We start from the raw sequence: 26,885 nt of genomic DNA, 5'->3' as shown, positions 1-26,885 counted from the left end.
GTCAAAAATGGAGCAGATCATCGCATTAAACTTAATGGGAACTGACTCGATACATTAAAGCTCACACTTTTTTGGCCAAAATCAAATAGTGAGTAGGTTTTACATTGAATGAGCGACAAACTTTATACGACAAATAGTTCATAGAAATGTGTGTAGTATGAACGAAACCCTTTATGGGCGAAGAAAAAGAAGTAAAAGTAAAAAAACTAAAATATTGTAACTTTTATTGTAATTGAAATGGACAAATCTGACAAACATTCTTTGTGCATTACATTTGATAATTCAGATTTAAATTAATACTAAAATACTACATTTAAATCCACACAAAATATACAACCAGCACTAAGCAGATAATGTACAGACAGTACAAAACATCCCTGTGGAAACAGGCTGAAATGTGCAATAAGTCTCCAACTTCCATTGGAAATTATCTCATTTTATATTCCTTTTTCTTTTATTGGTTTTCTTTGCCATTTCTTACCCTCATGTATTTCTTTTTAGGATTTTCTGATACCTAGTCAATGTCATAAACATTCTTTTCATAATTTTCTCATTAGTGCAAAATGATGTACATCCGTAATTTCGAATGCATACTCATCCTAGAATTTGGAAAAGGTATTCAACATTAAATGGGTTAAATAAAATAAGAACAGTTGCATTTGAGAAATTATGCCAATCTATTCTCATTAATAACTTTTTTTATTATCTAATATAACTATGTAGAAATGCCTGTATATATGAAAAATACTAATTGGTTCATTATAATGTCACTTAACGGTTATTACAGACCAAATCGTACAAAACAAAAACATATCCACAAACACGCTCTGATATTTAAACTGAGTTTAAACTGAAAATAATGGTAGATATTTTCAGTTCCTGATTTAGCCCTCATTGTTTGGTCTGTGTATCATCTTTAAATGACTTCGTAAAACTGACTCCAGTTTCTATTAGGGATCTTTCAGTCAAGAGCAGGCAAAACAAAAAACCTGATTAAGTCTGTCAGCAGCAACAACTGCTACATCATCTGTGGAACTATCAAGTACAATCAAGTTTTTATTCTCTGAGCTGATTAGATCTTGGATTATGATAATATTAAAGTGCTTATATTTAATCGCAACTGGTCTCGCATCGATATGAAAGATTACAAGTTTCCGAATGTATAAGTGCCATGTTCTGAAGGGATTCGCACCTTCTGACAGGACTAGACAAACACTAAGCGATGCTTTATTCTGTTGAGAGAACGTCTGAGGGGATTTGAGAAGCTGATACAGTCACAGTTACTGAAGTTATTAAATCGTCTCAACTTCTTAAATCCTGCCATTCAAGTCATTGTCTTCACCCATGTTTATTAAAGTGCTCAGAGACTGCGGTTTACTTAATCAGAAGCATCTGAATTCGAACCTCCGGCTAAAATTAAAACCTCAGAAGAAATGAAATTGGACTATTTTCTCCCTCACTTTACATTTAGTTCGTTTCGAAAATGGAGTAAACAGTTTATCAGCTGTGAACGTATGAGTCTTAGTGCAGTTAGAAAGAAAATGTCTCCTCAGGTTGGCAGAAATGTCAAAACAAATCCACGGCAATGAAATGAAGCGAAAGCCAGATGGATGGAGAGATGGGAAGCCCATGATTCGGCGTGTGGCGTTCTCAGCTGCTTTCATCCACCAGCTTGGCCCCGTTGATACCGCGGTACGTGACCCTGCTGGGTCGCACCAGAACCCCGTGGCCAGGGCGACAGCTGAAGTAGCGTCGGCTGCCCACAGAACCATCGTTTTTTCCTTTCGGGTTTCGCAGCTCGAGGCCCAGCCAGAGGCCAGGGGCAAAGTCAGTTGTGCCAATGTAGCGGATGGTGCCCATCTCATTGGCACTAATTAGCAAGACCTGCATGCCCAGGTGGAGTTTGACAGTGCCATCTGAGCCAGAGGAACTGGTGGTGCCACCCACCCGGTTAGGCCCAGGGCCAGCGCTGCTGTTTGCCCTTGATGTACCCCAGCCAGCGCTGACTGTGCTCCAGCGTCGCCGCAAATTACTGGAACGGTTCCTAAGAGACGACAACAGAAGACAAAGAGAATCTGAGAACTGGATACAAGAATCTAATTAATATTACTGATGCACCAAAATTCTGCCACTTGAAATTTTGGTAACACTTTCTATGAAGCCTGTTTTCAAAATACATTCTAAGTGTATTTTAAGGCATTATAATGCATAATGCCTTATAAACAACTTCATGAATAAGAAAGATGTCAATAAAACAGCTTGTTAACATTGTCGCATAACCTTAAACCTTCTCAAGAAAGCCAATCTATAGCTCATAGTCAGCTAACCATGTAAATGTATTATATTTTTACTTAAAATTGATTTTGTTTAAATGAATGTTATAAAAATAGTTTTATGACAGCCATTATCAGAGGTGTGTAAAAGTACTCAAAACTTTTACTCAAGTGAAAGTAAAGATACTCAGTAAAAATCCTACTCAATTAAAAGTACAAGTATCTGGCCAAAAACATACTTGAGTAAAAGTAAAAAAAAAAAAAAAAAAAAGGATAACTAATTAATAGATAGTTAATACAACTTATCCACAAAAATATTATATTTAAATATTCATCACTGATTTTATTTGCATTCAATCTTGTGCAGTCAATATATCACACAGCTTATGGGTCTATCAAAATAGAAATAATAATGAATAATCTTTTAAGGGGAAAACACGACTTTGTTACCTCAGTATGCTTCCTCAGATTTGATACTGAACTGTTGGACCTAGACTTTTATCTGATGCAAGCTACAACGTTTACTGGTTCTCACATAATGCATGCACATTTGAGCTTACATTAACCATATTTAATGTGCATAGGAAAAGTATATTACATTTTTATTTTATTTGTTTTATATTTTTATTTACTTATTTTAAAATTATAAGAAGTGAAAAGTGTTTTTTTCTTCAGAAATGTAATCAAGTGAAAATAAATGTAGGTTTTTATTGCAAAAGAAAGTCCCCAAAATTATACTTAAGTACAGTAATCAAGTAAAATTACTTAAGTATTTTACACCTGTGGTCATAAGTTTATATTTCAACAACAAATTGGTGCAAAAACGATGGAAACTTGTTTCACCACTGAATAAATAAAGTTTCAAAGGTTCTGACTTAATTGCAATTGACTTTTTTTTATTTATTCATATTTCAAATTTTTTATTCATTCTTTTTTAAATAACTCTGATAATTCTGAGAAAAGGCATAATTGGCAGAAAAAAATATTGCATGTTTATCTTACAATTTAAACTTTTTGTGCAATTATAAGTTTATATCATAATTCGGAGTAAGTTGTTAAATGGAGTGTAACAATTACCATTTTGTATTTTAATTTATTATTTTATTTGTGCTTAATTTGCACTAATAAATGGCTAATATTCTAATATTCTAGTAATATACATGCTACTAAACAGCTAATAGGTGTCACTGTAAAAAAAACAAACAATGTTTTATTTGGGAGTTGATTAATCCAATCGATTGCTTGTTGATTAAATAAACTTTAATACGAAAAATGTAATTTTGGTTTTGGTAAAAATTTATTTTGGTCATCATTAATTAATGCTAATGAATGTACATTTCTGCTTATTTTATATTAGTTAATTATTGTATATTAGTTAATTATAAGTTAAAATAACATTTTAGTTCCATTTAATTTGCAATGTATTTAAAAAATTGACCAGGATACTTGAGATATGGGCTTCTTTAAATGATGGTCTAATAAGACCTGACTATCCCTAGCTGGTGTTGTCGATTATCTCAAAAACCATTGATAAAAATGAAATCATAATTATAATCACAACTCGCACATTATTCTCACCTGCTTGCTTGGCTTTTGCGGCTTGGTTCCCTCTGTGTGGCAATAGCTGAGGAAGTACTGAGAGTGCGTCGGATTCCTTATTAAAGCAAACACAAAAACATCCGCTGGAAAGTGACCAAATATCTAAAAACCCACAGTTTTATATGAAAAAGGAATGCCTAAACTGTCTCCAGTCTTAAAAGCTTTGACGGAGAAGAGGGAATCAGACAGCAGACAACAGAATGGCTCACCTGTGAAGGAATAGTTCATCCGAGACGAGGACAGCTCTGACAGACAGTCCACTGAGCCATGAATCCTGCTAGTTAAAACAAAGCGAATGTTCAGTATTACTTCTTCCACTGCACTTTTACAACTGACGCTCTGCCAGAAAACTGTCAAGATGCATTATTTTACCCTTGCGTATACTCCGTTAGCTGTCAAACAACAAATTTATCGCTTCAAAATAGTGACAGTCACATGGGTTTATTTTGACAAATGCTTGTCAAAATTGTCATAAACAATTTGACATGTAAATACGTAGCAGGAACAAAATCGCAAACATATATACGTTAGGACGGAAAAAAAAGCAGAAGAAAGATTCTCCAATGGACGGGTAAAATCTCTGAAGTACACGTAAAATGGCACTCGAAACCCATTTTACTTTCATAATGTGATGCACTTCAGAGTGAAATAGTCTATTAGGAACTGACTGGATCGTGAAACATGATTGTTCCGTACCAGAACGTCGCCAGACTTAAATACTAGTTTGCTGTAATTGTTGAGGACTGTTCCTCTCCTGAAAAACCGCCGGCACCGCACACTGACTTGGCTGAAGGTACCCAGCGAGGAGGCTTTTTTCAAGAGGATGTGGAGCCTTTAGGTCTACTTAAGCACGGAGAACTACTCCAGTATGTTCACAATTTAAAAGTATGACAATTTCAAATTTCAACAAAAGCGAATGTCTGCCATTTTACAGCCAGATTCAAATTAATACTACCATCACTTACTATAAACAAAGCATTTTTAGGGGCTGTATCTTAATAGTCATACTTCTTTGTAAAAGTATTGTCATTTGCTATTATTCCTGTAATCTTTGTTGACTAACATGAACAGAGACAATACATAAGACCAACAACAGCAGCCTAAAACTACAATAACATTACAATAACTACCGTTTATTGGTTAACAATATGTTCTCCGCTCCACATACAAGATGATGCAAGCTGAAAAGGAAGTTTTACTTTAGAAGAACATGCAATGATGAATGATGCACATTAAAGGCCCATTGACAAAAACTAAAATGGCGTTGTAATAATCATTCTAATTTCTAATTATATCCATACCACAACTGTGACTATAATAGTGCAGGGAATTGATATCACTTAAATCACTTTCAGAACTTTTTTTTTTTTTTCTCTGATAAATAATAAAAGAGTTGAAAGCCAATTAGAATCCACCAACTTTAAAAAGCTTGAATAATTAAAGAGCAGGTGAAATAAATACAGTCTATGCTTATAATAAACTTAACTATTATTGACTAATGATATAGAGAATTAATATAACTAAAACTATATTAGCATCCACACCAACAGTCACTTTTAGAGGTTCCCATACACTTTATTGTGGAGATGGATTCTTTTACTAAAAATACAGTTCCCTTCTTTCCACAGATAAAAGCCATATACATCTTGGATGGCACTGGAGTGAGTAAATGATGAGAGAATGTTCATTTTTGGTCAGAAAATTGCTTTAAGACCAGAGGCATGCATTTCGTAAGTAAATAGGGTCTATTTTGATTTCAGTTTGACTTCTAACAAAAAAAAAAAAAAAAAAAAAAAAAAAAAAAAAAAAAAGTAATCTTTCTTGGTTCAGCTGTGGCTGCCCCGAGGGTTAATTAAGAAGTCTGAACGAGAAAAAAAAAAAAAAAAAACTTCTAGAACAATATGCTTATCAGTCAGTCAGTCGCTTTACAGAAATGCAGTGAGAAAGAAAGAGAGGAGTATGGCATAGGTGAATGGTTCTGAATTAAGAATATATGATTCATGACAGATGGAGAAGATATGAACATTGATCATTTGTTGAATAACCACCAGGGAATAAAACCGTAAAAGGTACAGAGGGACAAATGGAGGGCAGACAGCTGATGATGGGAAGGATTAGAGCCATAATAGAAGACTGACTGAAGAAAAGTAAATTGAGTAAGAAAAAGAGGCTTGATTTTAATCAAAAAGAAAGTAAAAGGAAGGTAATTCCTTTTCCAATATCCTCCCGTCAAATTTATAAAAAAAGTCAAATATAAACTATGGTCCACCTTCACAGAAATTACTTTGAATAGTTTAGAATATATAATATAATATTATATAACAGTAAGTATATTATAAAATAAAAAAATGGCACAGCTAATTTATATAGTGCTGATATGTTATTTGTCTAAAAAAGTTTATTATGCCCAAAATGTCCAGTTATTTTATCAGAGATCCCATCTTGGGATCTCATTTTAAATGTCTTCCGAGGACAAGGGCAGGGCAGTTATTTTCTGTAGGGGCCGTTCGTCCCTCATGCAGAAATGACTTGCAAATGTCGATGCACAATCTTATTAATGCTTCTGTACAGAAAGGTCAAAATGTCCATCCAACAATCAAAGACACAGTCGGCTAGAAATAATCATAGTAAAAGTCAGCAAGACACCAGAATTAAGACTCTTAAGATGCTATTACGGCCGCCAAATTCTCCACGGCACACTTGCCTCTGAACTCGTGAGGGTGGGCGAAGACTCCGTGTTTCGGGGACAGCTGAAGTATCGTACTCCTCCAACTGATCCGTCATTCTTTCCGCTCGGCTTGTCCAACTCAATCCCCAACCAAAATCCTGTCAGGGACACAAACACACATTGTACAAGCAGACGCATTTTGAGAAATGTAGCGATTTTCTCGCCGACCTGAGCTTGGGTAAACAATCTCCAATCTGTCATCTCTCAGTACAGCTCTAGCCTAAACAAAACGAATACCAAATCCTGCGATTTGAGTAAATCCAGTTATTCCTTCCAAAAAGCTTTGTAATGCTTTGTAATGCAAGGACAAACAAACAGTTGCTTTTTAGTAAGCAAGGCACAGAGCGCAGGGTGAGGCGTTATTCTATGAATGTATCTGAAAGGTAGATGAAAAGGGCACATTGAGAGGAAGATGGATTTCACCTTAGGGCTTTCAGTACCCCATCAATAAAACTCCACGAATAAGGCAGATAAGATCCATGTTCTTTTTCTAAAAAAACATAAATGGCAAGTCATTACTGTCTGGTTGAATCTTTACTTCCAAATGAGGGCACTTAAATCCAGTTCTTCTCTAGCAGCAAACTTTAAGATAACTACTTGCTTAGAGCAAATGAGCAAATCCACTGTTCAGTAGGCTCATTCAACAAGTCCAAAGCCTTCATAAGTGACTATCGACCCTTGGCAAACCAGAACTCGGTTTAAAAAAAAGCTGTTGAGCTTCACAACATGCACTACATGTGTTTCATTATAGAAGCGTGATGGTGTTAGAAGGGGACGGAAGTGCTTGCGGTATTGCATGTCTGAAATGTAATTGATTTGTGATAATACAATATGGTAATGATACTGGTCTTCAAATGTAAAGCAGGGCATTTCCAAGATCTACACAGCCTCCAAATATGACAAAAAAAAATAATAATTTGAAGGAAAATTTATAAAGAAAAAACTTTATTACACTTTATTTTAGGTCTCTTTATGCTTTATGCTTATAAGCATGCATATTAGAAGAATATTAGCTATTTATTAGAAATAAAGAATCTTTCATTAAAAATATTCTAATTATTATTTTAAGCCTTAACTGAGATTAACCATTTTAAATTATTATTTCTATATTCAGTAATATTTTTATTTGAGTATTGATTAAAACATTACTAAAAGGTAACACTATATGGTATGGTCTCATAATCTAGCAGTTTAATAATGTGTATATTTTTTTTTTTTTTTTTTTTACAACTAGTACTGTAAACAATTGCATTAACAAAATTTAAAAATATTTGTATCATGGATATAATGTATTTTATTATACACTGTCCCTCCTGTGTCCGCATCTAGCCAATATAATACCTGCCAAAATAAATGATCCCAGAGCTCCCTGGAAATCTGTTGTTCAGCTTTTGATTTGATGAAATGGCTGAGCTGCCTGATACATGAAAGTGCTCTCTGCACAAACCTCAGAGCCGAGTTCAACAGCACTCAGCGGTCATTAATTAGCGTACAGGAACAAGCGTGTTTAAGCTTTTATGCCAATAGTTCAGCTAATCTAGTTTCCCAAACCACACACCAGCAGCATTCAGTCACAATTACTCAATCGCATGTTATTAAATCAAATGTATTTAACTTTGTGGATAAATTTGATAAAAATAAAATAACACAAGCCCCAGTAGTTAATACGGTTATGGGTCAGCTCATGTGCACAATGGCACAGTGGCTTATTCAATACAATACAAATCAACTATGAAAATTTAACGTCCCAGGAAGAATAAACAGCATATTGAGCTGTTTGCCTAGCTTCAAGTATTAAAACCAATGCTGCGTTTCATTCCACAGTGGCCATAAAGTGATAATGTACCACTGAAGCACAACTCTGCGACCGGATTCTTGACTATGGTTCATCCACAATCAATCATAAACAATATTAAATCGAGTTTTTTCTGTATACCAATCTGTGTGAACCCATGTTTGTTCTCAGCCAAACACTGAAACATCTTGAATATTTCAAATAACTCCTGACTCAATAATCTTCACAAAAAATTGATTTTATATGGCGTCGTTTTTTGTTTTGTTTTATTAAGGAGCTCATCAAGGCTGTATTTCTTTGATCCAAAACAGTCAAGCTAAAAATAAATATTGTGCAATATAATGCGTTTTTTTGTTCTAATATTGAGTTTTTATTACTTATTTATTTCATACTATTTACAATAATACACCCCAAGCATTCATCTGGATAATCTGGCCCAAACAAAGAGGCCTGGAAAACAAGTAAGTGTCCCTAAAATCCTCCAAAACATCTAGTGTACTTTATACGGCAGTAAATACAGCAAATAACTTCACATAATGCTCAAGAACTGCTGGAGTTCACCTGAACCCCAGCCCCATTAAGTGAATAACCTTTATGTGGTATACGTTTGAAAAACTGCTGCATTCAACTTAAAGACTTAGCAGCGTAGCAAATATAAAATCCCAGCAGACTGACAGGTAAAGTGTGCGTTAGCGAATCTGAGTGGCTGGCCTTTTACTCATTTATAAAATGTTTTCTCTCCATTGTGTAATATTAGACGTCTTTTGAAACATTTATGCTGCTGCTGAAATATGGCTTTAATTCATTCAGAGGGTACATAACGGAGAGCAATTCAAGCACATTGGCAAAAAGACAAGCCATCGAATTTCTCTAAATGTGCAATTAACCCTGACCTGTAATGCACTTTCCAGAGATATCGTACACTGCAGGAGGTTATTAGAAGGCAATAGTGTCGTACCTGGAGCAAAACTGGTCTTGCCGTGTCATCGGACAACTCCTGTCCTTTGTCCCACCACCAATACACGCTCCCCAAATGCACCTCTAGACTCTCTTGCGCTGTGCTGCTGGCTGAAGGGGTCCTGCTGCGAGCAATCCTGATGAAAGGATGTAATCGGTGTAAAAAAGTTTCATTATCTCTTCACTTTATGCTAAATCAGACACTTTTTTTGGTAAAATCATGATCTCTTACACTGTAGAATCGCCATCCAATTATCCTAATAAATTACCACTATATGGATGATCCTTCTACTATTAATATCCATCTAAAAGGTTAAACATATTACATTCAAAATGCAAGAGAATGTAAGTGAAGCTGCAACGGATAATGTATCTTATATATCATACACTAAAATGATAAATGTATCATCAATTTCATGTGTCAAATGACCAAATATGTAGGAAGGTTACTTGGAAAAGGTTACAAACACTTAGAAAGTTTAAAAGTTTAAATTAAGTAAATAAATACATTTAAATTAATAATAATAATTATTAGTAGTTTTTTAAATCTGAGAGAGTGCTGTTACCCCAGATTTATCAAGAAAATTATCAAGGATTTTCCCCAGTAAGAGGCTACTGTAGCTACACATATTTTTTTTTTTAGAAATGCAAGCAGGGAACAACTTTAAAGAACGTTAAACCTTCTTATGGTTCTCAAGACATTTCTTTTAAATGTATAGCACAGTAATGAAGGCAGCTAAGTGTGGTAGATAAAGCCAAACAAGGAAGACTATTAATAATCTTTCATTGCGCAGAAAAGTATCCTAATCTGAAAGGCTTCAATACAGACCAGCACAAAACGCTTATGCAAGATCCCGTGTGCAGAACGATGTGCTTGAAACAACATGGAGTCACAGCGGGCAGGCTGCGCAGCCCTCCGAGTCCGCATAGAAAACTTTAAAGAGGAAGAGATGTTGATGCGTGGTGTATAAATCTGCGCGATGCTATATTGAGCATTTCTCTTGACAGCTTTAAATCTCTTTATTGAGTGCTCTTTAGGAGAGTTTAACTGTTTTGAACTGAGCATGGCGCGCAGTTTGAGTGCTGAATGGAGGATGACTTATACATTACTATCAGTCTATTTTCCTATTTGATGCTGTTTAGTGGTTTGACACAATCTGTATTGTTAAAAGCGCTGTAGATAAAAGTGATTGATGACAGACAGCCGCAGCTGAGAGAAGAGTTTAGCAGAACTTGAATATAATGACAAAATATTCATCTGCACCTCACACTGAACAGCTTCAAAACACTTGAAATGTAGTGCACAAGCATTTTATGGGGCTTTATAATGTTTATTTTGCCTTTCTTGGGGCTCGATGATATCACGGAATAGTTAGTGTCACGAGCGATGCTCGGATCTGGATCCGTCTGCGTCTGATCGATACCTGATCCACAGAAAATGACCTGATACCGATCCTGATCGATGCATTCCTATCTGTAAGTGCTGTGAATGGCGCACAGCAGAGCATGAGTCAGCAAAGGGATAATGCATTATTAAGTAGTTTTTTTGGATAATCAACTCAATTATGTTCACATATTTGCTGTGGGATTAGTCTCTGTGGGTGACGCAAGACCGTGTTAAGAATCTAATCCCTCCTCAGGGTTCATTTTGTGTTAATGTTATTGGACATTATTATTTAAAATACAAATACAAAATCCTGTTTACTGTAGACAGCAAAAACTAGACTTTGAATCGAGGGAGATACCAGAGTATGGTGTTGCGTTGAGGGAACAGGTGGGAGGGGAGCAGATCTGGTGCTAGGAGGGGTCCTTTCCTGCCATGGCCTCAGCGGTGGTCTTTGACGTGGGAGTGGCCGCGGTGGTCGTCTGGATGCTTGTCTGGAGTCCAAAGAGGACGAGGAGGTAGAACAACTGCGTGAAAGAAGACCTGTACAGACAGATAGAACGGAACTATATAACTATATATAAATCTTCTCTTGAAGTAAACATTTCTTGGTGGTGCCACCGAATCTACAGTAACTCCAGAAAAAAAATGCATCACGATTTGATGAATACAATTTTACATTAGTTTTTTCCTACACATCTTTTTTGCCCCACATTACCATATGGAACAGACAAATTACTCCCAGTTACCATTAACCTCTCCTCCTTCTTTGCCTGTATAATATCTCACTCAAGGGATATCACTTCTATTGTAGTATTCGCCATGTTGTGTTACTCATTTGCATAAAGTTAAACTTTAACACATCGACATTGGTCGCACGCCACTCATGTCACGTAATACTGCCAACTCTCGCTGAAAATTACTGACTTCAGGTCACTTTGTCACTGCAAATAGCTGTCAGTGTGAATGTCGCTTGATGAGCCAAGTGTTAAAGGTTCATAACGCTGCAATCGGTAATTGCAGGAGAAGCATTACATGGATTAGCGCTAAAATTAATTCAGCTAAGCTCTATAATGTCACTAAGTGGTCAAACCAATTAAATAATTAACCAGTGATTATCATACTAAATAATTAGCATGATAAACCAGGTGAAAAACCTCAACGAATATGAGCAGCACAAAAATCTGTCCTTGCACTGAAAAAATAAATGTTAAAACTGAACAGTCGCAAGTATCCAACATAGCAATTGAGGCTTGCCAACATCTAAAGGTCACGTGACATGTTATGAGAATGCTGCTAAACAATCTGCTTCCCAGCTGACTTCAGACTGAGTGAATTTCAAACTATTTATTTTGGGTGAATGACAAAACTTCAAACGCCCTGGAAAAATAACAGAAAATAACATTTCTATTTTTACTTACTACAGATTACTGGAAGAGCGGCCATACTAATACAAAGTTACTTCACAGAATTTTGGGTAACGCTATCGATTACCTTGTTGGTTTTCATGTGTTTATATTACAGATGCACATGCAGCTAAAAAGAACATGGTATATAAAGTCTGCAATTCTGTGAACTAGGCATTTGACATTCATGTTGAACTGTAAAAAAATGTAATTCAATAAAATAAAATTGTCAATTACATTCTACTGATTCCTAGGTATGGCTCAGTACCCTCTTCTAATGCAAGTCTCAGGTGGTAAAATGTAAAGTTGTATACACAGAGTAAGCGGTTTGTTCAAAGTTGTTGCTTTAAAACTAATAAAAACTAATTTACCAATAGACACTAAATGAAATGCAAAAATCGCTTTATTTAATTATTTTAGCATTTCAGGCCTTTCATATGGAGTCTTTGAAGCCTGCCTGAGTTCCAGCCAAATTTTAATCTTGTGGAAGCATGGAAAAGTGCCCAAGTCTTGGCAGAGTACCGCAGACATCTAACAAGACCTAAAAACTTTATCTACCGCACTTAAAGGACCAAGAAATAGGCCACACAAGAGAAGCAGCTTTAACCTTCCAGCCCTTGGAAAGCAGTTTGGAATGAGGGCTCTCATTAAGCCATCATATTCACAGACCTTCATGGGCTAAAGAGTTCATTAATGCAGTGAGTTTAGAGGCTAATTGATAAGCGAGAGCCAAGACTTTTGGAACGGACGTTAATGCCCCCAAACACAGTCTGTTAAAATACAAAGTCCAAAAATGTTATCTCAGACCAATGTATTAGCCCACCCTCGTTTAAGAGGTGGCAGTGGTATGTAGAATGAATTAAAATCCAAGGACATCTTCTTTTAACTGTACTTGAAGCTAGAGACATAGCTTCAAAATGAAATGAAAAGCACACTTCTAAAAGGTAGAGTTGAAGACAGACTTATTTCCATTATATAACATAACATCAAAATACAATCTCCTTTAAAGAGCAGGTCGTATGAGTTTTTGAAAAGTATCTCTTTTGCGGTTTTTAACATGGCTATCCTTAAAGGAAAACTGTCAGCAAAGTTGTTAATCAGAAAAGTGCTTGATAAAGATATTGTCTCTACAAAGAGAGCATTAATTTTGAATTGGCTTAAGGTAATAATTCTTCAGAACACAATTTCAGATGATATTTCAGATGGAAACTGGGAGACTTGTGACTGTTCCATTGACTGCCAAGTAAATTGCACTTTCAAGGTCAGGAAAGTATGAAAACATCATCAGAATACTCCATCAATGGTTCAATCTGAATATTATGAAGGGACAAAAATAAAAAAACAAACAAATTTAATGCACTTTTTATTTGAGGCAAGTTACGTTAAATGATGTTAATTTAAATGACAACTGTTGTCTAAACTAAAAATGTTTAGGCAGCGGGTAACAAGTAATTTCAAGTTGAAACAACATCACTGGGTGCAACGTATCTGCACCCCCCCAACCTCCCATCACCTCAATACGACATTGTTTATGATGCAATCCTGTGTGGAATTACATTTCATACAATCAGTCTTTTTCAAAGACTTCTGGAGTTTGGACGCCAGTTTCTCAGCATCATATAAATCATGTAAAACAGGGAATGTGCATCATGTTCTAAATCACAAAAACAAAAGCATCAGAATCATTAGTTCTGTACACGAGGCCCACACAAAGAATCAGCATCTATTGGAGTGTTTCAACACGCAGTCCCCAAGGACCCCTCAAAATGCTAATATATGCACAGTGAGCACACCAAAACAACCAAGATCGTGTCATCCCTGACCTTTACAAACATTATTAAGACTAACCAGTTCAATATTAACGCTGGAATAAATATCATGAAAAAAAGACAAACAGTGAAACAGTTCATGTTATACTTTACTAGAACAAAAGTCTGATAAAATATAAAGCAAATGTTTAATAAATTAAACAGGTTGGTCATTGGGGTAAACACCAAGTAATTGTACAATTAAATATGATATACTTTAAACAAACCAATGTATAAAAGATCCAGATATTTGAGAGACAGAAATAAAGAGAAAAAAAGAAAACAGGGTAATACTGTTATGAGGAGCTGTAGAGTGATTATGAAAATGAAGTATTCTAATATTAAATTAATAAACTGTAATTATACAATAATAAAGTATGAGGTTTTTTGGGAACCAACTTTTTAGTTTCTTATACAGACATTATACAGACATCAACATTTTCTCTATCAAATACATCTGCTACATAGTAAAGAAAAAGAGATTTTCACTTTAAAGTTTTAATTAACTTTGCCTTTGTGAATCTTGAAGAGAAACAATTTCAGCATCCTTAGGATATAAAGCTTGAAAAAATTGTGCATTGTGCTTTGCTGAACATAATAAACACTAAAGAATGCCAAGTAGCAAAATGGAAATGAATTATAAAAGTGTCCGTGAAATCTGGTTCTACTCAATTCAAATGGGGTATATCGTGGAGTGTTTTAAAGACGCCCCAAAAATGAAAGCACAACATGCACATTAAAATCTTACGAATTCATTCTTATGCAGCCAAAACATTTATGGCCCACCCTAAAGCAAAAAGCATTAAACGCTGCGCTAGACTCATCATCTGTTTTTATGGAACGCATTGCTCAAAGAAATATCCTTTTATCATGCTGAAATCAACAAAACAAAATGGCCATCAAATATAAAAAGTTCTCTCAGTTTGCATATAGTTGGACTTTTGGAGATCTTTTTAATATGAACTTTTTATTGTTATTATTTTCTTGAAAAATGATCTTCCACTAAATATCAACAGTTTACATCAAAAGTGAAATTAAGACGGTTATACAACCACATAATAAAAAAATATTAAGATTTAATGCAAAGGGTTACAGTGATAACAAACACACCACTTCTCCTCCGTTCTTTTCATGACAAATTACTGCCAGTCTGTTCAGCCTGATGTGAGAACTGCTCATTAAGTTTGGCTTCATTGGACAATCAATCAGCGGGAACATGGAAATCCACCACAGTCCACTATTCAAATCGCCTCAGGATAGAAGTGAAAAGAAACACCTTGAAAAGGCACTGATTAGAGGACAGCATGCAGTTGTCGTTTCTTCTGTGGTGGCCGAGAGGATGGTGACATCGTTAAAGTGTCATTTTAAAAGACGACGTGTTGCTTGGATATGGTTTTGTGAGCGTGTTGGAGGTGCAGCCAGCGAGTGGCATTCTTCTAATTGTGTGTTTAAAATGTGCGTCACATTTGGAGTCTGTCCATGAGTGACTCACAAAGTACCCTCTGAGCGCGCTTTCTGTCGCCTTTCTAGTATGTTCATATTAGGCTTAATGTGCCCAGTGTGACTCAACCCCACCCAATCAAAGTGCAGAGAAGAACGTGACTAAAGGTTTAGGAACAATGGGTGGGCATAACAAAGCTGTCGATAAAATATAATTGTGCTTCTCTGAAAGATGTGATAATTCTCTCAGGTTCATATCTATGATATGGAAGGATATACTGGACTTTTTCAAAAGGAATTGCAAATTGTGGTAGCGTAAATTGTGCGATAATCCGAATGCAAATCTTGAATTACCGTATGCATTTCTGCTTTTGAGATTGCACAGTGACTCAGTTCAAATGAAAAAGCCAAGTCCATTTGCAACTGTGCTCCCATGTCTTACTAGATATGAGTCATATTTAAATTGCGATATTAATTACCACATTTGCTTTTTCACTTTCTCTGCGTTATGCATGTAAGCTGCCACAACTTAAATGGAATCGTGATTCCTTTTTACGTTATCATTTCCTATGTCTTTACAGAAAGCTGTCGAACAATGTGAGGAGGCGACTATAGTAGGAGGAGGTGTTTCTATTGGGAGATAACATCACTGACAGGTGTCATTATTACAAATTATTATTATTATTATTTACATGGTTAACTGTTTAGGCATAATTATTTAAAATCTTATGCCTAAATATAATATAATAATGTTTTTATCATTTATCATTTTATCAAACCCAGTGTGTAAATTTAATTGTGGTGTACAGTTTAAACTAGTCAACAAGAATAACTTTATTACTTATTTATAAACAGTTAATAAAGAGTTACACTTTTCAGGATGTAACTGCAGACACGCACACACACAAATCGGGATGATAAAACATAAGAGGGGAAGAAGAACAAACATTTGTCGTATTACAATGCCTTAAGGGCTCTTCATAAAAGTGCTATTGCCACACAAAGCTATTGAGATCCATATGTCTGCATTTAGCTGTCTGAGTGGACAATACCTGTGCTCCTAGAGGAAGACACAGTAGAAATGCTTGTCTCTGATATAATAGGCAAACAGATCAACAATGTTACATCAACCTGGTCAAGTCAAGTCAACACTCGCCACACAGAAAGAGCAAGGCAACGTCTCTAGTGTAACAGAGGTGATGAGAGAAACTGCTGTATATCAGCATTAGTGCACTAATGGAAGTCTGTGTGGGTACGCTACCTCTCTTCTGGAGGCGGGTATTATGAGAAATGAGAGTCTCAGCAGGTTACAGGATATTTAAGGTGTTTGCGTATACTGTACTTAAAAACGATGCCCTTAGAGCTGTGTGTGGGTGATATGATTATCAGTCTTTTTTTTTCCAATTTTTCTTTGAATGTACAAAATTGTATGTGTCTATGTGTTTGTTTGTTTATGTAGTTATTCACTAATGTATTTAACTAATGTATTGTAAAAAAAAAAAAAAAAAAAAAAAAAAAAAAAAGGAATGGAAACGCTTAAGATGCATATAAATTCTAAAAATGCATCAAAACCTTATGCGCATATTTGAGCAGGATCAGCTTTTATCTAATCAGAAAAATGTGCATGAACTAAGATAAAAGGGAAATGTGCAATGAAAACATTAATGTGACTTTTGCGCTATGAGACAGGATAACTTGAACGATCTCTGCTTCATACAGCAACTATATGTTGTTATGGTCATTCTGAAATGAATGAGCAAAGTCTGTTGTCTAAATATTTTGGTATAAGCATTTTACAAAACTGCGTTCCCCAAACAAAAAAGCACTGACTATATTTATTGTTTTTCATCAGCTCGCTCTAAAGGCGGAAGTAGGCTAGTTTGCTATATTATATTCAGTGCCTTCTCCTTTAAAATGTTATCCTCTAAAATAAAGTATAGGCTAGAATATGATATGAAACCAATAAAAGCGCATTCAAATAGTATCATATCAGCAAGAGGCGTTATACTGAAAATCGGCATGACATATTAGCCAAGTTGATATTGATACATAAGCATTGATCAAAAGAAAGACTGCAAGTTTAATATTGCTTTTATCAAAATTAGTTCAACAAAAGAAATACAATATTGTGTATCTTACATTTTCAGTAAGTATGTTACATCAACCTCCCTTGTATGAAATCCTCTGGGGTTTTTCTGTCACGTGATGATAATACAGGAAGACTTTAAATGAGTCATTTGTCCTCTTTCATTTGTATACGTGATGCAAAAGCAGAGTTTATGCATGTTAGTGTGATTCACTACACACATCGGTGGGGTGTCACATCTGTATAAATGGGCCCTGGGGTGAAGGCTGTAATGCTTGCTTACAAGTGACATTAACTCCCTCAATGATTCCTCAGTGCTCACACAGCTTTTTATAGTCCCTACAACCCCAAAGGGACATAATAAAGTGGTAATGCCAACTGCTTTATCACCACTATTGCAGTTCACACTTGTGTAAAGTTTATTTATCAAGCAGGTCCTCTGGGATGGAAATTAGCTTTGAGTCCGTGGTGGCCGCTGGGATGCTCCTGATATTGGGTTTGTGAGATGTAAGGGATCATTAAACAACCGGGTCAATGAGAAATGTACCTGTGTTGACCTTGGCGTGACCCGAGCCAAATCAATCCGTCTTGGGTGGGGACAGGAGCAGTGGGCTGGCGGGACTGCTTTTCCGGCGTTCCGATGGTTTGCTAACTTTAAAGGGAAGGCGAATATTCCTGGAAAGGGCGGAGAGAAATGAATTTTGTTCAAAAACAGACATCACCAACTATACATATTACATATGTTTAACAAGATTAATATCACTGGTCTAATTGGATTCAGCGATCTGTGCTAAGTTATGCTAAAAGTGCTTTCGCCAGATTCGGTGATCGGGCTGAATTGATTCCAAAACGGTAAAACTCGACTCATTAACTCTGGGGAGTTGGAGAATGAGCCTATTTCGAAAAAGTGTCCGAAAAACATAACTTTTGCAAGTATCATTATGCGAAAAAAGTTTCCAGTTGGTAAGTTACTCTTACCGTGTTTAATCGGCAGGTGAAGTACTGAACGCCAGCTACTGATCCATCATTCTTGCCCACTGGTTGGTAAAGCTCCACCCAGCCCAAAGACCCCCAGCAAACTCAGTACTGCCTTGGAACCGCAGAATCCCAGCCTTGCAAAACAAGCGACAGCCAGAGAGTAAACTAAGATTTACACTTTCCCTAATGCATTCAATCACGGGACCACAGGAGCATCCTGCTGAAACACTTTAACAAACGGAGGGGAGGCTCTGTGGGGACAGTGTGAGAATAGTTTTCTGGCCGCGTGGGCTGCGAGGCGATAATACATGTTCAATAGACCTGTTTCACGCTCTCTTTATCTTGCTCCGTATCTGGAGGGCAATGAAAAGTGATTACTTCTTTATTCCAGAAACAAACAAGCACGATTCGCACACAGCGGCGCGTATTTAGGCCCGTTCGACCGATCGCCGGAGAGCCGACCTTGTTTTCTTATGCGCTACGACATTCATAAACAGGCAAATGAGCTTGGATAAAAATAACGTTAAATGTAAAATGGGGATCAAAGAAAGCCAGGGGCGCCAAGGATCCCTGAAGATAATGGGGTTTTGATTAGCCAATCTGCAGATTCTAGGCACTCTGCTCACTTTAGTCCCAATGTGGCGGAGGGATTTCATTAATGGATAATTTGGTGTGTAGGTAGAGCGGGCGAGTCAGCCAAAAAAAGAAAGAAAAAAGAAAAATGTAAAAGAATTCGTTCTCAGTGATGACAATACAGATGAGCAAGCCCTTTAGTCTCTTTACTCTTCTTTCAGTTTTCTGACCTACTATTTTCTGTACCCTCTGCAAATGGATTTGAGAGCCCGGCTAAATCTCTCTGTCCATTACTGATGATGTCACAATGGACTGCAGCTTGCAATGCGGCTGCCTTTTAGCTGTAGTGAATCGCAGAGCGGTTATACAGAATGGTGGACAGATTTGATTGCGTAGCAGCTTCAGGATACCATTCAATGACATTTTAGTTCTTGGCTGGGAGCAGTGCATGAAGTCATTTCTTTCCGACAACTCTCATTTTTGCAGAACATTGTGTGGGGGTGCACCTGTTTCTATGAAATTTGATTTCTCAATTGCTCAATCAATATCAATCACAGCAAACCTGTTACGCTTGGAACTCCCAGCATCTGTAAGCCATCTTTATATTTGAGGTGAGGACCAACAAGCACACACATGTCCTTTGATTTTCAAAGCAGATATACATTTTATACAAATTTGCTGCCAATGTGAATCTTTAAATTTAGTTTGCACTGACCTAACACATTTGCATAATCACTGCATTTAAAGCAAATCAAATACCTTGCTGATCATGGTTTTAAGACATGTAAATAAATTATTGCCCACACACATAAAATGGCCCCACAATGACTTTTCATTGCTAGACACACACACACAAGGGGTCCCTCAAAATATTAAGACACATATGCTACAGAAAAAGCATTATATAATAAAAATATAAGATTACAAACTACTGAACAAAATCTTATGACCAGAGGAAACATTACAAGTATTTATATTTCATGCTGGTGGATCGTAATCCAGGTTATGGTACTGCTTCAAAATGCCAAAGAAGAAGCAGGGCCAAGAGACAAAAAATAGTAAATAGGCAATTTATTAAAAACTGTATTTAAACTCAAACAGGCTGTTCATCAGCTGATCAAAAGTTCAAGAGCATAGATTCAAGAGCATAACTTAAAAGTTCAAATCTGCACAAAAATGTGGCTTTCATGTCATTTTCTTCAGGCAATGCTGCACTGTCATCCTGTCGTCCTGTTGAAAGACCCAGTCATTACCGGCTCAGACAAGGTCCTCAGTCTAGAGGGATGCACCTGCAATATGTCCACATACTTCACCCACTGTTTGACGCCCTGCACAACATGAAGATCCATTATCCCACTGAAGGAAAAAAGCACACCAGATCATGATGGAGTCTCCTCCACTGTGCAATGTAGAAAACATCTTCAATGGGATCTCTTTAACATGCCAGTAACGTTGGAAGGCATTAGGACTGCTAAATGTTTCTCATTAGAGAATAACATTTTCTTCCACCTTTTAATGTCTCATGTTTGGTGCTATCTTACAAATTACAAGCGGGCAGGTTTGCGTCACTAGTAGGAGAGAGGAATCCTTGTTTCACAGATACCGTCTTACTTGTTATTGAGCCGCAGTCAGCATCTGTAAGGAGCCTTAATTTGGGTTGAGGATCAGCCTGTGTCTTCCGGACAGTCTGTCAGATTCTCCGCGCAGAGCAGGTGATTTTTAGGTCCCATAACTCTCAGAATCTTATTTGGCAGTGATCGGATGTTGTGAGTGGGGCTCAACAATCCTGCCACACTAAAAGACTACTTTTTGTTTTTGCCATCAGGGAAATCATGACATCGTTACTGCCTGAAGAACAATGACATAAAAAAAACTTAAACTTTTGATCAGCTTATGGAACAGCCTATTTGAGTTTAAATTAAGTTTTTTATTTTTTTGTCTCTTGGTCCTGTTTCTTCTTTTGGCAATTTTAAGCATTGTTACAAACTGAATTACAATCCACCAGCTGAAACATAAAATCTTGTAAAGTTTCCCGTGGTCTTAAGATTTATTCAGAAGTGTATATTAAAATAAGTACACCCCTGTTAAAATCGCTTAAGCTCAACAAACTTAATACACTGACATGCATGTTAAAATGATGTTAATATTATTATTGTTTTCATAAAAAAATTGCATTGAGACCAATTGGTAGAAAAGAATGGCGATTAGGTTTAGATAAGGCAAGCTACAGTTGTATCGCAATACAAATAAAAATATAAATAAAATATGCTTGCTCATTAAACCTATGCAGTACCTTTTGACCGCTATGATAACTTTGTCTCCAATGCTAAGTCCCATACACTTGAAAGCTGAAGCACGCAGCTTTATCTGAAAGGGAGACCCAGAGGTCGCCCGGCAGAAGCGTGGAGAAGAGCGCCGGTCTGGGGAGGACTCCTGCAGCAGTGTGCAGCTCTTTAGCCTGGACAGAAGGCACATCAGCTATTTCAAGAGGCATATTCTGAGGCTCTGGAACAACATCAGCAGGACACTGGGCCCTATCATTCTTAAAAGATAAGAGAAGTAGTACGCTTGTTAAAAAGTTCAGTGAAAACATGTCTAAAAACGTACATAAATATATACATAAAAACATCCTAAATGAAATAGCAAAATGTTAAAGAGTTACTCTATCACACACAAAAAGGTATTATTCACCTTTCTGTGTCCGTTCCAAAATTTAACACAATTTAAGATATTCTTGATGAAAAACCAGGAGGCTTATGATGCCCCACTGACAGAAAAGTATGTCTTTGTATGCATATTTATGTTTGATTTGTACAAAAGACTCTATGTATTTGAATTTCAGCTGACACAAAGAAGTTTACGCTATCCAAAATGAAAGCTGGCAACTACTGTACCCAATTGTTAATGCATAAATTACTGTTGAGCCACTGATGGCAGATGTCTTTCATACTTTTCTGAATCTTTATGGTGATTAATGACACAATCTTGGGGTGGAGTAACCTTAAATAAACTAAGAGTGTTCTAGTAAGTTGCTGAGCCACAGTACAAGGCATAACAAAATCACCAAAAGATAGAGGAGAATGATGAATTTCAGGATGGATTTCCCTTACCAGGTCAGCTTTTAAGGAAACCTCAGCCAACAAGCTACTTGTAATGTAAAGTAGTTAAGCTGCAGCTAAGCAAATATATAAAAAAAAAAAAAAAAAAATTATCTGGATTCACTACCAGCATCTAACAAGTGTCTCACTATACTAAAAGCCAATAAAGGAGAAATATTTTATTTTGTATTTATTTATTTTTTTAAACTGTATTTTCATGATCGTTTTAATTAGAATCTCAATTAGGATGGCTCACCTTTTTTTTTTTTTATTATTTTGTGATTCAAGAAATCAAAAAAAAAAAATCTAGAAATTATATTAAACTAGGGACTGTAGGAAAAGATATCAGCCTGTCTATTTTCATCATTTGGATTATTATTATTAAAAACAATTGCAGAAATTATTATTTACTTCGAGGGTGGCTTGGTGTAGCAGATGTTAATAGGCACATTCTTTAATCAAAAAGAACCTCCTATTACAAAATGCTGCAGGCTGCTAGAGAGAGTTTACTACTGATTGCTGACATAAAACTGTCTTTTTTGTAGTTCACAAAAATAGCAATTCAAATGCAGTTATTTAATCATTATACATAAACTGCTGCCGTTAAAAAGAAAAATGATTTTTACTCTGGCCACACTACTCTGGTTAAAGCTCTAGTTGTCATTTTATTAAAAATAAGTGTTAATGAGTCATTACTATTTTCTTTTAAGCGCCTGAAATATGCCACTGTATGTATGTTCCAAAGCAGCTTGTTAACATGTAATGTAATTAATGCAATTATAACATTAATCCTAAAAAAACACTTCAAATGAGAGAGGTTACATAAGCTCAAGTTTATTTCTATTTAAATAATTTATTTTTAGATTGGTATATACTAAAAATAAATAAATATATAAATATATAAATATATATATACATATATACATATATATGTTATATATATATACATACATATATATATATATATATATATATATTTCCACTAATTTGTTTGTTAAATTTAATTCTAAAGTTAGAGAACAAAATAGCATGAGTTGTAATTGTTATTATAACTTTATTTGTTATTATTATTATTATTTTACATTTATGCTATATAATAATGTTTATTTACTTTGCAATATATATTGTAACTTCTATAAATAATCAACGACATTTTGATACCTAGTGCAACTTTGGTTTTAGAATACAGACACAGTGCAGGCTAAAACTGAATACCGAATGGGAATGGGCAGCGACTTCGGCACACTAATGTTTAACAGCATGTTCATCAGTTTTCTCCGCCAACAAAGCCGACGCCATTGCAGCACAGTTCAACGCCATTTTTTAAATGTATTACACAGTGCCAATCAAAGAAAAGGACTTCTTAGTTTTTCAGTCTATCTGGTCAATGTAAAACAGGCAGTACCGAGTTGAAATCAGACAGGCGAGCGGTCAAACGAATGCGTCGCCCTTGACATGAAGCTTAGCGACAGTGAGAATCGTGTTTAATTCTTCGCTCATTGCTGCGGTTTTAGCACGCGCTCGCCATACGGCTCATATCTCCGTGTTCAGGTTATCATGTAGGTCGAGAGTCCATACGACATTCATTTTGAAAGCTTCGCATCGCAGTGAAAAATCGAAAGGTTTTGATAAAGCCACACATTTTCCAAGAGCCAGCAGGTGCCGTGTCGAGCAGCTTCATCTTCAAGATCACATAAATGCAGAGCCTTCGACAAACGAAATTACCGGGGATCACAGATAACAATACCGCTGCGGTCGCTTCTGTTCACGCAGCTTGATATCAACTGAGCCCACACCTCAGTATTTATTACTCCTGTGCCTGCGGTATTCATTTACAGCGCGCAGGGTTCGATGACGACCTTTTTAGTCGCAGCAGGAATGAAACAAAGCAATGTTCATAATGAAGGACGCATATTACTAATCATCACATTAACAAATAAAGTCATTCGTGCGAAGAACAGTCGGCAGACAAATTGTCTGCAATAGTCTTCGTTAAGAATGTGAGCATAACAACAAACTACTGAGATCACAACACAGAAAATGAGCGTTACAGTCAGCCAACCGAAGTTCTTTATCATCTGGGAGAGAATACCAACGCTGATAAGTGATGAAATTCCGTAGTGAAGCAGTTGACGTCTGTTTTTTGACTGGCACAAAAACTGAAAGTAGTCAAAATATCAAAGTAACAGTTATCAAATTCAACAAACTCACACTAATCGAACGCCGCTAATGGTTTAGAAAGCAACATTCTTTTAACAGTGTAACCCAAGCTTGTAAAATAAATCAATATGACAAATACTAAAATTGTTGTTTGTTCACAGACATACAAACATATTCACACAACATTGTTTAAATATTTAAATAAAATCAATAAACATTTTCATCAACATGAGAACGCATCGCCTGACGTGAGAGCGATATTCGTCTGTTGTATAGTGAGAAAACACTATCAGCGAATTATTATTAATGCCGTTTCTTCTTCTTTCTCGAAAGACTAAGGTCATTACGCAGACTGCGGCTTTAGCGTGCCGATAGATCACAGTGAAATTGCAGGCCATTATTAGCGAATTTACGGTTTATTAATAAATGGGCGTTATTTAGTTAGTTGAAGTCATACCAACTACTTTTGTCGGACGGTACCCCAAAGGGCAGAATTAGTACCAGTAAAATCTGTCAATTAGCGCAATACTTTTTATTTGCAGTTGTTAGCATTGCTCTAATATTATCAATATTTGTACAGCAAGCTAACATATATCGTCAAAAATGTTTGAGTCAATAACTCATTCATCTCAACATTTCAAATTACCGTTCAAATTGGGCGCTTGTAAGCGGAACCGAGTATTTGTTCATTGGAACTTTACTTAAAATGTGTTGAATCGGCACACGACATATCACTTTGTCGCGAGACTCCAGAAGAGCTTTTTCAGGCAGAAAGATCGCCATCGTTATCTTGAAGCTCAATAAAGTAGAAACAACATCCAGCATTTCATAACAGCTGACTATGCGCCAGCACATGCAGCTGCAGCGAATCTCTTGTTATCGCACTCACTGTAGCTTTCATAAATATTAAATATGATACTTCAGCATGTGCACAGCAGAATTTCATTTGGAGAACGCGAAATATAGTTGATGGTTATTTGAGTTCAAACAGAGCAAACATTCAAATAGAGCGCGATGAAAGTTTAATGACAACTGTTTGGATTTTAGAATTTATTATATATATTTTTTTATTTATTTATAATTTCGGCAAAGTGTTTATAATCGTTAATAATTTATAAGATGTTCAGAAGTATTATAAAGTTCAGATGATAATTAAGAAATGTTGATAAGTTACACCGTCGCTTGTTAAACAAAACACATTATTTCAGAATGATATTAAAACACAAGATTGTCAGTTAAACCGTTTTTCATTACTTTTTACAATTGCTGAAGTGATTAGTGTTTATCGAATCATTGTGGCGCTGCAGAATAGCACGACAGGCATAGCCGCACGCCACAGTCAAAAGCTTTAACAGTAATAGCAGCTTGTTATTTTCGTTATCAGTTGTGTATTATTATTATTATTATTATTTTTTTTGTTGCTTGGTCATGTATTTATTTTGCAATAATAGCATGTTGTGATTACATTAAAGTTATCCGTTAGATCAGCTTGTTCTACCTCACAAGCCAACAGCCTAAAAGCCCAGAAGGGATTGCAAAAGTGTCATTGTAGTTTCGGCATGGTTTCACACGAGTCAAAGACTATTTACTTGTTGTTAACACAGCTTGTGTTTTCATGCTCATGATACTTCCCGGTGTATGACTGAAGATCAAAGCACATAATTGGTCACCCGCAGATGGATTGCACGCTTTCTTGTTGTTGTATCACCGTGTGAATATGCAAAAATGAAAATAACTTCAACATAGTAGTAAGATATTCATTCTTTGTTCGTAAGCTTTATGGTTTTTAAGCAAGCATTATTTCTTGTGCTTTTATTAACACAGGTGAGTTTAGATAGTTGAAGTGACCGCTTCAGAAAACACGAGGTGCTACGTAAACACGTTAGCTCACTCATTCAAACATTGCAGTATAATGACTATTACGACAACAATTTCCAACGAGCATAAACAGAAGAATGATAGTTTGCATTTGTTTGCTGATCTATTTACGCCTGTGCCTCCGCTGTACCACCATATTCATAGATCATGTTATTGTGCTCACGTTTAACACAGCTCATTTTCACAACACGCTAAATACAGAGTCATGAATTAAGATTTCAGCCATTAGTCACTTAGATTAAATTTCGCGCTTGTTAAATCATGATTTTTCTAGGGAAAAGTCACAAATAAATGTTTTAAAAATCTGGTTCAACACGTTTAATTTATTCGTATCTGTGAGCATACCATAGCATAAACAACCCATAGTCTTCTGACACACCAACACCGACGTAAACTTCACAAATACATAACCGATCGTCAAATTTCCGATTGCCAACACAATGCCCAGGGTCGACAAAGAACTTGATTCATTCACAACGCACCTGGTGTTCGTGTTCTGCGTAAGAAGTTTGCCAGGTGAGGAACGTGTAAACACTCCGAACCTCACTTCTGGCCCTTTAGTTGAATCACAGCAGTGTTCGAAAGCGTTACATCACCGTCAGGCCAAAATCGAGACGGATGATGAAGACACGATGGGGATAGCGCCGATACCGTTGTTCGAATGCCTGACAAAAAGCAGCAATCTTGGCCCCGCGCTTAAACACCGTCACGAAGTTGGTCAT

General features: G+C 36.2%; 1 pseudogene; it reads right to left on the bottom strand.

Moving 5' to 3' along the window:
* Positions 1-207: 207 nt before the first annotated feature.
* Positions 208-26,885, bottom strand: LOC122334851 (annotated as a pseudogene).

This window comes from Puntigrus tetrazona, unplaced genomic scaffold, assembly GCF_018831695.1.
Source record: "Puntigrus tetrazona isolate hp1 unplaced genomic scaffold, ASM1883169v1 S000000653, whole genome shotgun sequence".
NCBI classification, from domain to species: domain Eukaryota; kingdom Metazoa; phylum Chordata; class Actinopteri; order Cypriniformes; family Cyprinidae; genus Puntigrus; species Puntigrus tetrazona.
Note: the sequence above shows the minus strand (reverse complement) of the source record. Positions and strands in the feature narration are given on the sequence as shown.